This window comes from Microcebus murinus, chromosome 4, assembly GCF_040939455.1.
Source record: "Microcebus murinus isolate Inina chromosome 4, M.murinus_Inina_mat1.0, whole genome shotgun sequence".
NCBI classification, from domain to species: Eukaryota; Metazoa; Chordata; class Mammalia; order Primates; family Cheirogaleidae; genus Microcebus; species Microcebus murinus.
The window spans coordinates 18,068,283-18,083,870 of record NC_134107.1 but is presented as its reverse complement, the minus strand read 5'-3'; the positions used below and the strand labels follow the sequence as shown (position 1 = coordinate 18,083,870).

The following is a 15,588-nucleotide window of genomic DNA, read 5'->3' as shown; positions in this document are numbered from 1 at the left end:
GTAGGCTGTTCACCTATATCCCTTTTGTGCCCCGGGCAATGCAAGACCTGAGTGCACGGGATCTGGTCTGCAGGTCTGACTCTGGGCCCCAGAGTTCAATCCCTAACCCCACCAGGGAGAGGAGTGCCAGTCCCAATTCACCCATGGGGAGCCCAAGCTGGGTCTATGTCTCTCAGCTTCAGCGTCTGCCCCATTCTCCTGGGATCACCATGCCTGCAGTACCTGGGAGGGCTAGTGGGAAGGGAGCTCACCGTCTGAATTCCCCTCAGTCAGCTGTAGGGCCCCAAAAAGGAAGGTCCTATTCCCTGGGTGTGCCTGGCTGGTGACTATATTGTCTCTCTTGGCAGCTACAGATAGGGTTGGGGGAGGGGAGAATGAGGCAATATGGCGCCTGCCACATGGCTCCGGTGTGTGCACACATAGGTGCCCTGAGGGAGTTGGGAGCCTGGTGCCGTGTCTGCTACAGGCTTACCACCCACTGGCGGTGGCCGTCTCTGGGCTGGTGTCTGCAGGTCTATCTAACCGCTGGGGAGCCAACCAGGAGTAGAAGATGCAAGGGAGGGGAAAGTTAACTACTTCACTTACCCTTGCTGCTGGTCTCCAGGCTACTCAGGAGGTCTCTGCTTTTAGTTCTCCTCCACAACCTCCTCCTGTAGAGTTTCCCATGATCTCAGGTACCCCTTCTTCTGACCCTCGCCTGATGTATGCTTGTCTTCTTGCTTCTTTCTTCTGTTTTCTCCTAGAATCTGTCTTTTCTGCAGAGACACTCTGTCTGGTAGTGTTTCTCATCCGCCATCTTGCTCCACCCTTCTGAATAGGCATTTCTTAAAAAGAAGACATATTAATGGCCAACAAGTATATGAAAACCTTTTCAACCTCATTAATCATTGCAGCATTCATAATAGCCAACACATGGGGTCATATGGGTAAAGAAAAGGTGGTGTATATATTCAATGTCATATTATTTAGCCATGAAAAAGCAGAAAATTATGTCATTTGAGACATGGATGAACCTGGAGGACACTGTGTTAAATGAAATAAGCCATCCACAGAAAGAGACATGCTACATAACCTCACTCCTATATGGAATCTAACAAAGTGAAACTCTATAGAAGTAAAGAAGCTAAATTTAAAGCCTCTGCAAGCCAAGACTCAGACTAGAAAAGAGCTGGGGACTGAGAATTGGTATTAAAACATCTGTGTGGATGGGTTTGAAATTTCTGAGCTCCCCTGAACCCTTGAAGCTGCAGGAGTGGCCCTCTCCCCTTGCTGGAGGATAGCCCCCTTCCTTTGCCTAGAGAACATAAAGAGACCTCACCTAAGTCAGATGCTTCAAAGAAAATAATTGCTTTTCTCAAGATCTAGTTCCACTTCCCCACATGGATTTGAGATTTAATTGCCAGAGTTAAGGCTCAGAATGGTGTGGTCAAAATGACTAGGGAAAATTGGCTCCAGTCTGAGAGGAAACTCAATATCCATTAGAAGAGTGGTAGACCTTGGCTAAAATGTAACAGAACTGGGAAAACATGAGAATATATATATATATATATATATATATATATATATATATATATATATTAAGGGTAATGTTTCAGATAGGTGGAATATAAAGACAGATACATATAAGTTTATCACCATTGCAGATGCCAGAGTCTTGGAAACTAGCTTATGGGCAAGAAACCAGGAGCTTCTACTAATTAACTATTAGGATAGCTCCTTGAATCTTGGGGAAAAAATTGCAATAGACAGGGGGTGAGGTACGGATCCCGTTACTGCCATGGGAGAGTGTCGAGCCAAAGACACCAAGGCTAAGAGACAGAGGATGCTTGAAAAGGATTTATAACATAAGAATGAAGAAGGTATCTGTTGCCTGCATTACCTGAAAAGACCCAAAGGCCACTCCTTCACCTAAAGCAATAAAGAGAAGCACTATTGAGAGAAGACTCCAGCTTGGTGAAAAGCTCAGTTGTTTGAGTTGCTGCTATGGATCTAGGCTTCGTAGAGTCGATGGGGACAAAAGGATTCCAGAACACTTGAAGTTATAATGGAAATTAGTGCCACAACTAGAGAATAAAAGATGCAGCAGAAGTTGTCATCCATTTCTGTCTATTTAATTCTGCAGTCTGGCCCTTGCAGAAACCATACAGGGCCTGGAGAATGACTGTAGACTGCCTCAAGTTCAACCGAGTGTTAGCCCCAGTAGCTGTGCTATACCATACGTGGGATCATTTATAACATCTCAGATACATAGTATACAGTCAGTGATTTGGGGAATGAATTATTTTCTATTCTGGCTAGAAAAGAGGATCAAAAACACTTTACATTTATATAAGATCAACAATAGTGTATGGATTTACAATTTTGTTTCAAAGCTATGTTAACTTCCCTCCTTCATAATATAGACTGAACATGTCTGGCCACATAAACATCCCTCAAAACATCACACTGATTTATTAAATTGATAACACCCTACCAATAGAGCAGGTTCACAAGCAGTTGCTAGTGTGTTGGAGGCCTTGGTAAAATGCATGTGCTCCAGAGGGTGTGAGATTAATTGTGCTAAGATTCAGGAACTTTGAACTTTGGGAAAGTTTTTACAGATTCAATGCTAGGGACATACTTGAACACTCCTTTCAAAGTGAAACTCACAAAGAAATAGTATCTTGGTAGGCTTCTTCGAGCTTTGGAGGCAACATATTCCACAGCTGGGTATATTTCTTTGGCCCATATATCAAATGGCACAAAAGGTTGCCATTGTCAAGTGAGATGCACAGCAGGAAAGGGCTCTGCAGCAGATCCCAGGTAGAATAATACAATCATCTCTGTGGATTGGACTACATGACACAACAGGCACCACAATATTAAAAGCTGTATAGGTAAGAAAAGAAACAGCACCGAGGTTATTACAAGCCTCAGTGGGAAATCAACTCAGATCCTGGAATTCAGGAGCAAGTTCATGACATTTGCAGCAAAGAATTTCATGGCATTTGAGAAATAGCTCATGGTCTGTTTCTGGAACCTGATAAAAAAGGAATGCTTGCACAAGTGGAGCGTCGTGTGGCCATACATCCAGGTCTGCCCATAATAAGCTGGGTTGACTCAGATCCTCTAATAAGTGAAATACGACAGCAGAGCAGCAGGCTATCATAAGATGAATAAAGTACATCTAGATTGAACATAAGTAGAACCTGAGGGCATGAATAAGCCACAAATCAAATGTGTATAACTAAAAGCTTTTTTTCTACCTCCAGTGTTACTCTCATTAAAATAATCAAGTTTAACAGGATGATGTGTATTCTTCATAGTTTTCCCTGTGTTGATATACACATGCATATTTATGTATATTTTATCCATTATATGTGTTTTCACTTAAAAAAATGTGATCAGTGCTTCACAGTGATATGCAACTTGATTTTTTTGTTCACCCAGCAGTGAGTGTATAAAATAGTTCTCTTTAGGTCAGTCTCTCAACACATAATTTATTTATTTTTATTAGCTGCACAATATTTTACAGAAAGTATATACCTTTATTTTCTTCAATGATGGATATACAATTATTTCTTTTAATTTTTTACCAATACACATAGTGTCATATATGCAATCTCATGCATTGGCATTTATTTTTCTGTAGTCTAAATTTATAAATGAGGGGTTTCTGGGTCAAGTCCATGCAGATTTATCATTTTAAATGGAAACTACCAAATTACTTTGTAAAAATGGAGCCATTCATGCTGTCAACAGGAAATAATGAGTTTGCACATAGCCAAATAGCAACCTGGCCATCATTGACAACTATTAATGTTTTATCATCATTGAAGGCACAGCATTGGCCTTCTAATTTTTCTTCATTTACTTATCCAATTATGATGTAGAAATTTTTTGCTATAGAATACTGGCAACTTACATGCCCATTTTTGTGAATTTTCCACTTATTCATCGACCCATTTACCTATTGTTTTTCTTTTTGTTTGTGAATTTAGTGCTATTTTATGGCTATTGTGGATATCATACCATTGCTTGGCATGTGCAGAAATATTTCCTCTGATTTCATAATTTGCCTTTTAACATCATGTGTAATATTTTGATCTTTCCTTTATAACTTTTAGTTCTCATATTTGGATTAAATATACATTAAAAATACATGTCTGGATTGTCCAAATATTCACCTATGTTTCCCTCTATAATTGTATGTTTTTACATTTATATGTTCAATACATCTCTATATTATTTTGAAACCCCCATCGTGTCACAGATAATAAGACTAAGGCACAAAGATATTCAAGAACTTATCCACTTTTTAAAAATAATCTTTGAACTGGCAGAACTAGGGCAGGATTTCTATGCAGCCTCAAAATTCCAGTCCAATGTTCTTTTCACTATATATTTTGTACCAACATCTCTGATACAACACAAGCAGAAGTCTATTTTACCTACCTATTAGAAAATCTTTCCTTTCAAACTTTCTCCTGAATGCATCTTTTAACTCCTTGTTCCTCAAGCTATAAATAAGGGGGTTCAACATGGGGATCACCACAGTATAAAATAGGGAAATAATTTTATTGATATCCAGGGAAGAACTTGAACTAGGTCGAACATAGATAAAGAAAAGAGTCCCATACAGTATGGAGACAGCTGCACGGTGAGAAAACAAGTGGAGAAAGCTTTCCGCCTGCCATCAGCTGTCTGGACCTTCAAACTAGCCACGGAGATGTAAACATAGGAGACCATGATGATCAGACCAGTGAGCACTCCTATAGCTCCAGACAGGATGAAAAACAACAACATATTGATCCAGGTGTCTGCACATGCTAGGGAGAGCAGTGGAGAAATGTCACAGAAAAGGTGATTGATAATATTTGGACCACAAAATGGTAATCAAAAAATGAAAATCATATGAGCCATAGTGCTTACAATAGCCATGGCATAAGGCCCTACCACCAGTTGCCTACAGACCCGGTGAGACATAATGAGTGGATACAACAAGGGCTTACAGATGGTCACATACCGATCATATGCCATGGCATCCAGGAGAAAACACTAAGTTGCCACAGAGACCAAAGAACCACATCTGTGCAGCACAACCCAGGAAAGTGATGCCTTTCTTCTCTGCAAAGATGTCACACAGCATCTTGGGGACAATGGAAGAAGAAAAACAAATATCTACAAAGGACAAGTGGCTAAGAAAAAAGTACATCGGAGTTTGGAGTCTGGGATCAATATGTATGAGAGTGATCATCCGAAGTGCCCTCTAAGGTGATGAGATCAGCTAAGAGAAACATGATGAAGAGGATAATCTTCTGATGGATGTGTTCTGTGAGGCCCAAGAAGATAAATTCAGTCACTACTGTCTGATTCTTATTTTCCATTGTTTTGTTGTAATCTGTAACAAGAAAGAAAAAGAAATGTTTTTGTTAGGAAACAAAATCAATCCCTAACAATTACAAATACTTTTTTAAGCCAAAGATCTGGAACAAGACAAAGATAAATACTGCCTTTGGTTTTATTAAATATTACACTTGAGGATATAACAAGTACATTAAGTTAAGAAAGGAAAATGAGAGATAACCATATGGGGGAAGTAAATTGTCTTTATTTACAGATAATATAATCTTTTATGCTGAATACCCTATGGATTCTATAAGCTACTAGAAGTAATAAATGAGTTACCAAGGTTACAGGGTACAAAAGTAATATAAAAAATATATTGCATTTCTATATACTAGCAACAAGCATCAAAACTGAAATTTTAAAAACAATACCATTTATTATAGCATCACATATTTTCAATAATTAGGAATATAACTGACAGAAAATATTCAACATGTATACATTGAAAACTATAAAACACTACTAAGAGTAATTTTAAAAGCTATTGCATGGGTAGGTATACCATGTCCATGAACTGGAAGATTCAATATTGTTGACATGTCAAATTAATGTGCACACTCAATGCAATCCCAAACAAAATTCCAGCAATATTTTTTATAGACATTTACACAGTGATTCTAAAATTCGCATCAGAAGCAAATGGCCTAGAATAGCCAGACAATTTTTAAAATGAAATAAGATGGAGGAATTACTTCTTATTTACCTGAGTTTGGGACTATGTTTTTCTTTTTTTTTAATTTTAACTGACAGATAATACTTGTAAACATTTATGGGGTACAAAGTAATATTATGATATGTGTCATATGCATACAGTTTGGAATGACTAAATGAAGCTAATTAATTTATCCATCACCTAACCTATTTATCATTATTTTGTGGCGAGAACATTTATTTTTAGCTATTTTGAATTATACTCCATGTTATTATTAATTGCAGTAACAATGTTGTGCAATAGATAACTGACCCTTACTTCTCCTGTCTAAATGAAACTTTTCATCATTTTACCAATACCTTTCCTTCCCCCTCATCTAGAACATACTCTGCTTTTCTTACCTATTTTGATGTGGATATTTTCGCAGTTGTTTAGCATGCAAGAGTCTTTCAACTGGTTCTGTTTTCTCTCAGAGGTATTGATCCATGTATGTCTATTAAATACATCTGCCAGAAAGCAGATAGTCAGGACCCCCCTATTCCATCATGTTGCTGATGCCATTCTCTCAAGAATTTATTATTTTACAGTTTTTTAGTCCATGAGTCTGACACAAGTCCTTATTGAGCTTTTATCAAGGTGTTGATGACAAGATGACTCTTCTTCCAGAGGTTCTAGGGGAAAATCTGTTCCTTTGTCTTTTCCAATTTCTAAAAGCTTCTCACATTCCTTAGTTTTTGGCTCCTTTCTTCCATCTTCAAAAACTATAAAATTGCTTATCTCTGATCATTTTTTCCTAGTCACATCTCCCTTTCACCACAACGTGTGAATTTTATCTTCTTTTAAAAATCCATGTGGTTAGATAGGGCCCACAAAATAATCTGTCCATTTCAAGGTCCTGAGTTTAATCATCTCTGCAAAACTCCCTTTGCTATGTAAGGTAACATATTGACAGATTCCTGAGATTAGGATCTGGACATCACTAAAGACCACTATTCTGCCTATCACGGTGTCTCATCAGGTGCTATACTTTGTTCTCTCCTACATAAAAATGCATTCCAACCAACTTGAGTGTTCTTTCCTCACTGCCTCTGTTAATCTCCTTCATGCTACCTGGAATGCTTTTTCTTTATACTACGCATAATCTCAATTTTATTTGTCTTTCCAAACTAACTCCTTCCATAAAATTTTTACCAACCACTCCAGCTCACAATGATCAGTTCTTCTAAAATCTTCTGGAAACTTATGACATGAACAAAGCAAATGATATTTTGAACTGCAGGTTTTCTTTTTACTTTTTTTTTTAAATGAAAGATGAACTTTATTAAGTATGAACTATTTTATTGTATCTAAAACTTTTAATTGGCAAATGAAGATTATATATCTTCAAGGTGTGCAATGTGATGATTTTATATACATATACATTATGTGATGATTACTGCCATCAAATTAATTAACACATCCATCACCAGCCATACTGTACATTAGATCCCCAGACCTTAATAAACTTATATTTTGAAGTTTGTTTCAATTTTGGCCAACATGTCTCCATTTTCTCAACACCTAGTCTCTGGTAACTTCAGTACTACTCTGCTTATATGAGTTTGACCTTTTTAGATTTTACATATAAGTGACATCATCAAGTATTTGTCATTCTGTGCCTAGCTTATTTTACTTAGAACAATGTCCTCCCAACACCCACGTTGTCACAAATGACAGAATTGTTTTCTTTGTAAAGGCTATATTTATTCTATTGTTTATATATACCACATTATTTTCTCCATTCATCTATTGATAAACACATTTATTTTGTTCATATTATAATATACCATAAGATTTTTGAAGGATTGATCATTGAGAGCTGGACTGGTTGGTAAAAAGTGTTGATTACATATCTTAGCTATTGTGAATAATACTTCAATGTACGCTGCAATGCAGATATCTCTTAAGCACTCTGATTTTCATTCCTTGGGATATATACCTAGTAGTGAAATTGCTAGATTATATGGAAAATTTTTTCATTAGTGTTTTGAGGAAACTCCATATTGTTTTCCATAATGATTGTACTAAATTTAAATGTGTACTGACAGTGTGCAGGGTTCCCTTTTCTCAACATGTTGGCCAACATTTGTTATCTTCCATTTTTTTGACAATAACAATTCTAACAATTGTGGGGTGTCATCTCTTTGTAGTTTTTAATCTTATTTTCCTGATGATTAGTGACATTGAGCAATTTTTTTTTTTTTTTTTTTTTTTAGACAGAGTCTCACTTTGTTGTCCAGGCTAGAGTGAGTGCCGTGGCGTCAGCCTAGCTCACAGCAACCTCAAACTCCTGGGCTCGAGTGATCCTTCTGCCTCAGCCTCCCGAGTAGCTGGGACTACAGGCATGCGCCACCATGCCCGGCTAATTTTTTATATATATATCAGTTGGCCAATTAATATCTTTCTATTTATAGTAGAGACGGGGTCTCGCTCTTGCTCAGGCTGGTTTTGAACTCCTGACCTTGAGCAATCCGCCCGCCTCGGCCTCCCAAGAGCTAGGATTACAGGCGTGAGCCACAGCGCCCGGCCTGAGCAATTTTTTATGCATCTGGTGCTCATTTGTATGTTTTCTTTTGTGAAATATCTATACAGATTTTTGCCCATTTTTTAATCAGGTTATTTGTTTCATTGTTATTGAGTTGTTTGAGTTTCTTATATATTTTGGATACTAGCTCCTTATCAGATATATGGGTTGCAAATATTCTCTCCCAGTCTGTGTGTTGTATCTTCACTTTGTTAGTTTTCCATTGTTGTTGTTGTTTTTTTAATTTTGTTTTGGGTCTCAGTTAAAAATCAGAAATGCGCTTTATGAAAAAGACACCTGCACTCAAATGTTTATAGCAGTACAATTCACAATTGCAAAGTTGTGGAAACAACCCAAGTGCCCATCAATACATGAGTGGATTAATAAAATGTGGTGTGTGTATACCATGGAATACTATTCAGCTTTAAGAAACAATGGTGATATATCACCTCTTGTATATTCCTGGATACAGCTGGAACCCATTCTACTAAGTGAAGTATCTCAAGAATGAAAAAACAAACACCGTATGTACTCACCAGCAAATTGGTATTAACCGATCAACTCCTAAGTAGACATATAGGGATAACATTTATTGGGTGTTGGGCAGGTGGGAGGGGGCAGGAGAGGATGGGTATATACAAACATAATGAGTGAGATGTGCAACATTTGGGGGATGGTCATGCTTGAAACTCTGACTTCAGGGGGGAGGGGGCCTGGGCAATATATGTAACCTTAACATTTGTACCCCCATAATATGCTGAAATAATAATAATAAATCAGAATGCAGAAGGTTTTCAGTTTGATGCAATCTCATTTGTTTAATTTTGTTTTTGTTGCCTGTACTTTTGGGGTAATAGCCAAAAAATAATAACCAAGAACAATATAACGATGATTTTTCCTTTTGAATTCTTCTAGTAGTTTTACAGTTTCAGGTCTTACATTAAAGTCTTTAATGCATTTTAAGTTACTTGTGTATATCATGTGAGTAAGGTACAATGTCTTTATTCTATGTGTGAATATCCAATTTTCCCAACAGCATTTATTAAAAAGACTGTCCTTTGCCTATGTGTGTTCTTGTAATCTTTGTCAAAAATTAATCAACCATAAATGTGTGGGTTTATTTCTCGGATCTCTATTCTATGCCACTGGTCTATCTGTCTTTTTTATGGCAGTACCATGCTGGTTTTGTTACTCCAGCTTTGTAATATATTTGAAATTCAGGTAGCATGATGCCTCCAGCTTTGTTCCTTTTGCTCAAAATTGATTTGTCTATTAGAGGTCCTTTGTGGTTCCAAATTTTTCTATTTCTTGAAAAATTCTGTTGAAATTTTAATAGACATTACATTATACAGACCTTTTTATAATATTAATACTTCTAATTAAGGAACTTGGATATCTTTCTGTTTATTTGAGTCTTTTCCAATTTCTTTTGCCAATGTTTTATAGTTTTCAGTGTAAAGATCTTCCACTTTCTTAGCTACCTTTACTTCTAAGTATTTTTTGAAGCTATTATGCATGGAATTGTTTTCTCAATTTCTTTTCCAGATCATTCATTGTTAGTGTATAGAAATGCTTCTGCTTTTTCTATGTTGATTTTGCATCTTCCAACATTATTGAATTTCTTCATTGGTTACAACAGTTTTTAGTGGAATATTTAGGAATTTTTATCAACAACATCATGTTGTCAGCAAACAGAAAAAATTCATTTCCTCATTTCCTATATGGAGGCCTCTTATTTCTTTTTCTTCCCTGATTTTCTGACTAGTATTTCTTTATGAATTTTCTTTTTCAAATCTTATCACAACTTACATAGACCATCTATGACATGATTGGACTTTTTTGTTTTGTCCTACATTGCCCTTTTTCTACATAACCAGTCATTTCCTGTCAGGACAAAAATTTACATGCTAGCATTCCTAATACTAAAATATCTTCTTTTCTCTTTAATTTCCCTCATCAAAAAATACATCTTCACATCCATAACATTGTTGAAATCTCTCTTTCCTACTTACCAGTTACTTTTTATCTTCTTTTACTTTTTTTCTAAATCAACCTTTAAATAACCTCCAAATGAAACAATTTTTCAATAATAATACATTTTCTGATTTTTAAGTAAATTTTAAACCAAAAAATCTGATCTTTGGTGCATTTTACCTATAGAATTGCATATATGGACTGGAGTTATTATTCTTAGTAATCTTCCATGTTAGTGAAAACCTAACAAGCTAGAAACTTTGAACTTTCTGTCAGTCATATATCAGTGCTTTATTGATGAGAATTATTTCATATATTTTAGAAAAGATGTTTGCTCAAACCATAATGTTTCTGTGAGTTAGAAATAACCCACTCATTTATTTAGTATGTATTATTTGACTTCATATAATATTAAGATTCTAAATTACATGTTCACTCTCAAGTATTAATTTCACTTTAAATTTACTGAATTTATTTATTTTTATCAATTTATCTAGATTACTCATGAAAACCGAGATAAAAGACAAAGCTAGTCACTATTTTAAGTTATTTTCCGGTTAATCATTTTTACAGCCTGTGACCATTAGATATTCACCTAAGCAAGAATCATACCAAACATGGCGGAGTTTTATCTCAACACGTGTCACTTTGCAATTGCTGATTCTAAGTAGTCAAAAAGAAAAATACATAGAGAAAGCCTAACAGACTTCACATTTTAATTCTACAGTGGAAGACTGGCCATTTGATCTCTGAATTTTCCTTGAGGGAGTAAAATCAAGAGGTTCAAAAAAAACCTTATTGTAGTAAAGTGACTCTCACTAGGGAGACCAGGGTGTATTCACCATTTCAGGACAGACATGATGGACTCTTGAACCACAACCAGAAGCAAACTGGAAAGTCACAGTAAAGTGGGGCTGGGGGCATGATAGGGTTCTCCCAGAAAGTAATGTGTCAGGAGTAGGAAAAAAGAGGTAATCACCATTTATTGGCCAGAATTACAAGGAGATAGAGCAGAGGGCAAAGGTAAGAGAAAACCCCAACATATGCACAAAATCAGTATTGACCATCACACTCAGGTGTCCTTGGCCCTTTCCTGAAGGACAACCTTGGGCCCTGGACCTTAATTTCAGGCAGTGTGTTGCAGGTACCTTATCTGGTAGAATTCAAACCCATTGGGATGCTGTCTGGTGGAAGACAAACCCACAAGTGCCTTGCCTGCTGGGACTCTAACACACAATCTTTAGCTATCACAAGGGAGATATCTTTCCATCTCCCAAAAGTGAATTCTCAATCTCACAATGTGTCAAAGAGGAGGAAAGTACTAAGGGGCTTTAAATGAAGTTGCAAAGTCAAGAGTCAGAGTCCCAGAAGAAGTTTTTCTGCCAGAGTCCAGGAGAAAGGTGAAACCTGATTGTCTGCCTACTAGGGTGACCAGTCTTGGGGAGTCAATTCCCTTATAGACAACTTGCATGGATGAATATAAGGCAACTCAGTAAGAGACAGAGAAATAGAATATTCTTGTGATTATCAGACTTCCAGTCACTACACAGTTCGAAGATTATCACCACCCCCTCCCCCCCCCCCCGAGTTTCATCAGTCCCTCACCATGGACAGCCTGTTTGAATGTGATCTGCACAGTGTGACACAAGCCTCTCCTGCCTCTACAGATCAGCTCTCCAGGTGAGCTGTCACCAGCAAGAGGGAACACATCCTCACAGCCTGAGAAGAGTTAAGATATGTATTGGCTTATAGTCACCTTTACGTCTAGTTACCAAAAAGTGAGTAGGAGGGTAAAAACATGCCAAATAGGTCCCATCTGAGTCATGAGAAAATTACCTTATTGACATAGGCCTTTGGGCTCTTTGAGCAATAGAAATTGACCAGGGACCGAACAGGGTTTTAATAGGTGAGGCTTTGCTCGGGCTTATGCTGGAGCACAAGAAAGCAGCACAAAGGACAAAGTTTAGGATGGCTCTCACAGTGGAGTCTGGGGAGAGTTTTAAGGAGGCTAGGTGGGACAAGAGTGACATGTGAGCATGCAGAGGTGGAGACTGTCTCAAGCTTGAGCAGTTTTAGTACATGCTTCTTAATGAGTATGTGTGTTTCCTGCCTCTCTAACAATCTGAGAAGCAGGCAGAATAGGTCAGAATAAGTAATTCCATCTTCGGGTAAGAAAAATACTATTTTGTTAAAGAAAACCACATTCTCTGACCCTTTTATACCAATAAATTTGTGATTTCACACATATGGGAGAGATTTTTACTTACATTGGGAAGAAATAGTGCCATGAAACTTCTGATTCTGAAGAAAAGAATGATTTTCTTGTTCTTTGAAATGGGGTGGTAACTGCTTTCCTGTTTGGAAATTTTAACAGCAGAGCAAACAATCAATTTGTGCTGTTTTATATATATTTGACAATAAGAAGTCACTGAAACTAGGAATAAATGACTCACTGATGTTACATACATGCGCACTGAATGCAACAAGTAGCTTTGAAGTAAGAGGTGATTGAGGCGCAGGGTGTAGGGATTTGTGGAACTGGTTGTTCAGCAGTGTCACCTGGGGGACTTTTGGATAAAATGCACACTCTGGAAAACCACCCCCCATGAGATTTCCATAGGCAGAACCTGACATTTACCAAACTTTTCAGGGTGACTCTGATGATCATGTAGTCCACTCAAGTGAACTCTTGCCATATTTTCAGAGCAAAGGTCTGTGTTAAAACGATGCAATCACCCATGGCTAATTATACTCCTATTAAACATTCAAAACCTTATGAGATCAAGATCATCGGGTCAGATGCTCTTTCCTTTATTCAGCTAAATCTTCTGCTTGAGATAATCCTTATTCATTCACTGAACATTGAACAAAGGATTATTAAATGCCTACCTCACTTCTCGTGTGTGTACAATAGTGAATATAACATAAATGGCTATTTTCTCATGGAGCCTGTATACCTCAGTCACTGGATTACAATAAGAATTCTATCAGGAAGTTTTTATGAATTTATAAACTTCACTTTTTAAATTTACTAGCATCTCACATTTCCTATTTTCTCCAGACAAGCCTTTTTGGCTCACTGATCCAAACGATGGAAAGTAATCGCCACCACCAGCTCTGGGATTCACATCTCCACTCACGATAGCAACCACTTCCAAAAGTAATTCACAGGCTCAACATGGGTTGGGTACCTCTCCTGGACCAGCCACTGTGGCCTAGAGGAAAGGAGTCACCTTACAGGGGCCTGATGCTCTCATGGACCTACGCCCTTGGAGAGGGGTTGGGGCAATTCTGGTAGAAAGAGATGACAGACAGACAACTCAACACATTTCAAGGGTACTTCTGTGAGGACAGGCGTGCACTTCACAACACAGTTGCTGAGTCATTCTTTTGGGCTGCTCAGAATTTTATTCTGCTTACTATCTGAATTTTGGCTCTGTTCAGATAATTGAGGTTTTCTTTTGTTTTTGTATTTGTTTTTTTTTTTTCATTCTTTCATTATTTACTCATAAAACCTTTATTGGGCATTGGCCTTGTCCAGATCATGGTTTTAAAGAAGTATCACATTGTTCCTCTTAGAGCTCACAGTTTAGTAAAGGAAGCAACATATAGACACATATTGATAATTTAGTGTGAAAGAAGCAAGTACCAAGTACTAAGGAAACCAAAAGGAAATTTAGGGAAATTCACAGATTTTCCTAAATGGATCCTAAGGGATACAAGAAAGTTTTCTAAGTGGAGTAGAGTGAGGAAGCTCCCAAAGTATATTATGAAAACAAAGTTAAGGTATTTGTAGAAGGAAGTCTCATGGCTGAGAGGTGAATTAGTCATTACAGATGAACCATTAGGAAAAAAAGTCACTATACAAGTGACTTCTCAGTGTTACTACTTATGAGCTATGTAAACTTTGACAAGTCACTAAAAATGTACTTACATAATAGGATTATTGTTAGAATTAATTTTCTAATGCATGTGAACTGTTTAGAATACTGCTGGCACATCTTGGGTGTTTAATAAATGTTCTATTATTGCTTTCATGATCATCATCATTATCATCATTATTTCAAACAACTGTGACACTCTCAGGTGTGCTTGTAAAATTCTACCTGTGAGAGGAGAGCCCATTTTGTTTAGTATCACACCACAGAGGCTGAGATATGAACTTGGCCCAGGATAAAATGTAGTAAGTTCAGAGATCACATGCATTAGATTGCTGATAAGGTCGGGTTGGCTTTCATAGGAGTAGGAAAAAATGTTCCATTGTAATGTGACCTCACTACTCCTGGTGCCCCATCCCACACAGCACCAAGTTTAGGTGAGGACACCTCCTCCTGTGCACCTTTTGCACAGGTACAGCCTCTGGTCAGGAGATGCCGCCTTCACTTTGTTTGGTAAAGACCATTACTGAGTACACCAGTCACTCAGCCCAGCCCCCACTGTGGAGATAGTAAACTTGGATCTAATCGTTGTCTTCCAGAAGAATGTTCAAACTGTGAGCCAATCCAGAAGAGCACAATGCCAATATTCTAAAGGGAGGTAAATATCTACTTCAGAACAATTGCCTACATGTTCTTGGGACACTGGCTCAAAAGATGAGATCAATGCACTTTCAGGTTTTGGTAGAAATCATAGAATTCTTTTCATTTCTTCCTCTCTTTTATCTTTTCAATCAAATACCAACAATAAAGACAGTAACATTTTCAACCAGAGTATCCATCCCAGAGCCACATCCTTTGCTCATTCTATTCACATTTTCTCCTGGAGTAACCAGGGACCCCAACAGTTTCCAGGCTGTTGCATTTGCGGAAATAATGCTTTGGCTGCTAAATTCATCCAGTCACCATAGAGGTGGTTGGGAATGAAGATGGGAAACTCATGGTCTCTGCCTCTAATGTGTGTGTGTGTGTGTGTGTGTGTGTGTGTGTGTGTGTGTGTGTGTGTGTGTGTAGAGAGAGGCTGTCCTTGTGTGGCAGCAAAGCCAGATAAGTAAATAGGTATATGCTGTGTAGTG

The 15,588-nt window shown here is 37.6% G+C and overlaps 1 pseudogene; it reads right to left on the bottom strand.

Moving 5' to 3' along the window:
- Positions 1-4,426: 4,426 nt before the first annotated feature.
- On the bottom strand, positions 4,427-5,366 carry LOC142870525 (olfactory receptor 5G3-like; annotated as a pseudogene).
- Between the last annotated feature and the right edge of the window lie 10,222 nt (positions 5,367-15,588).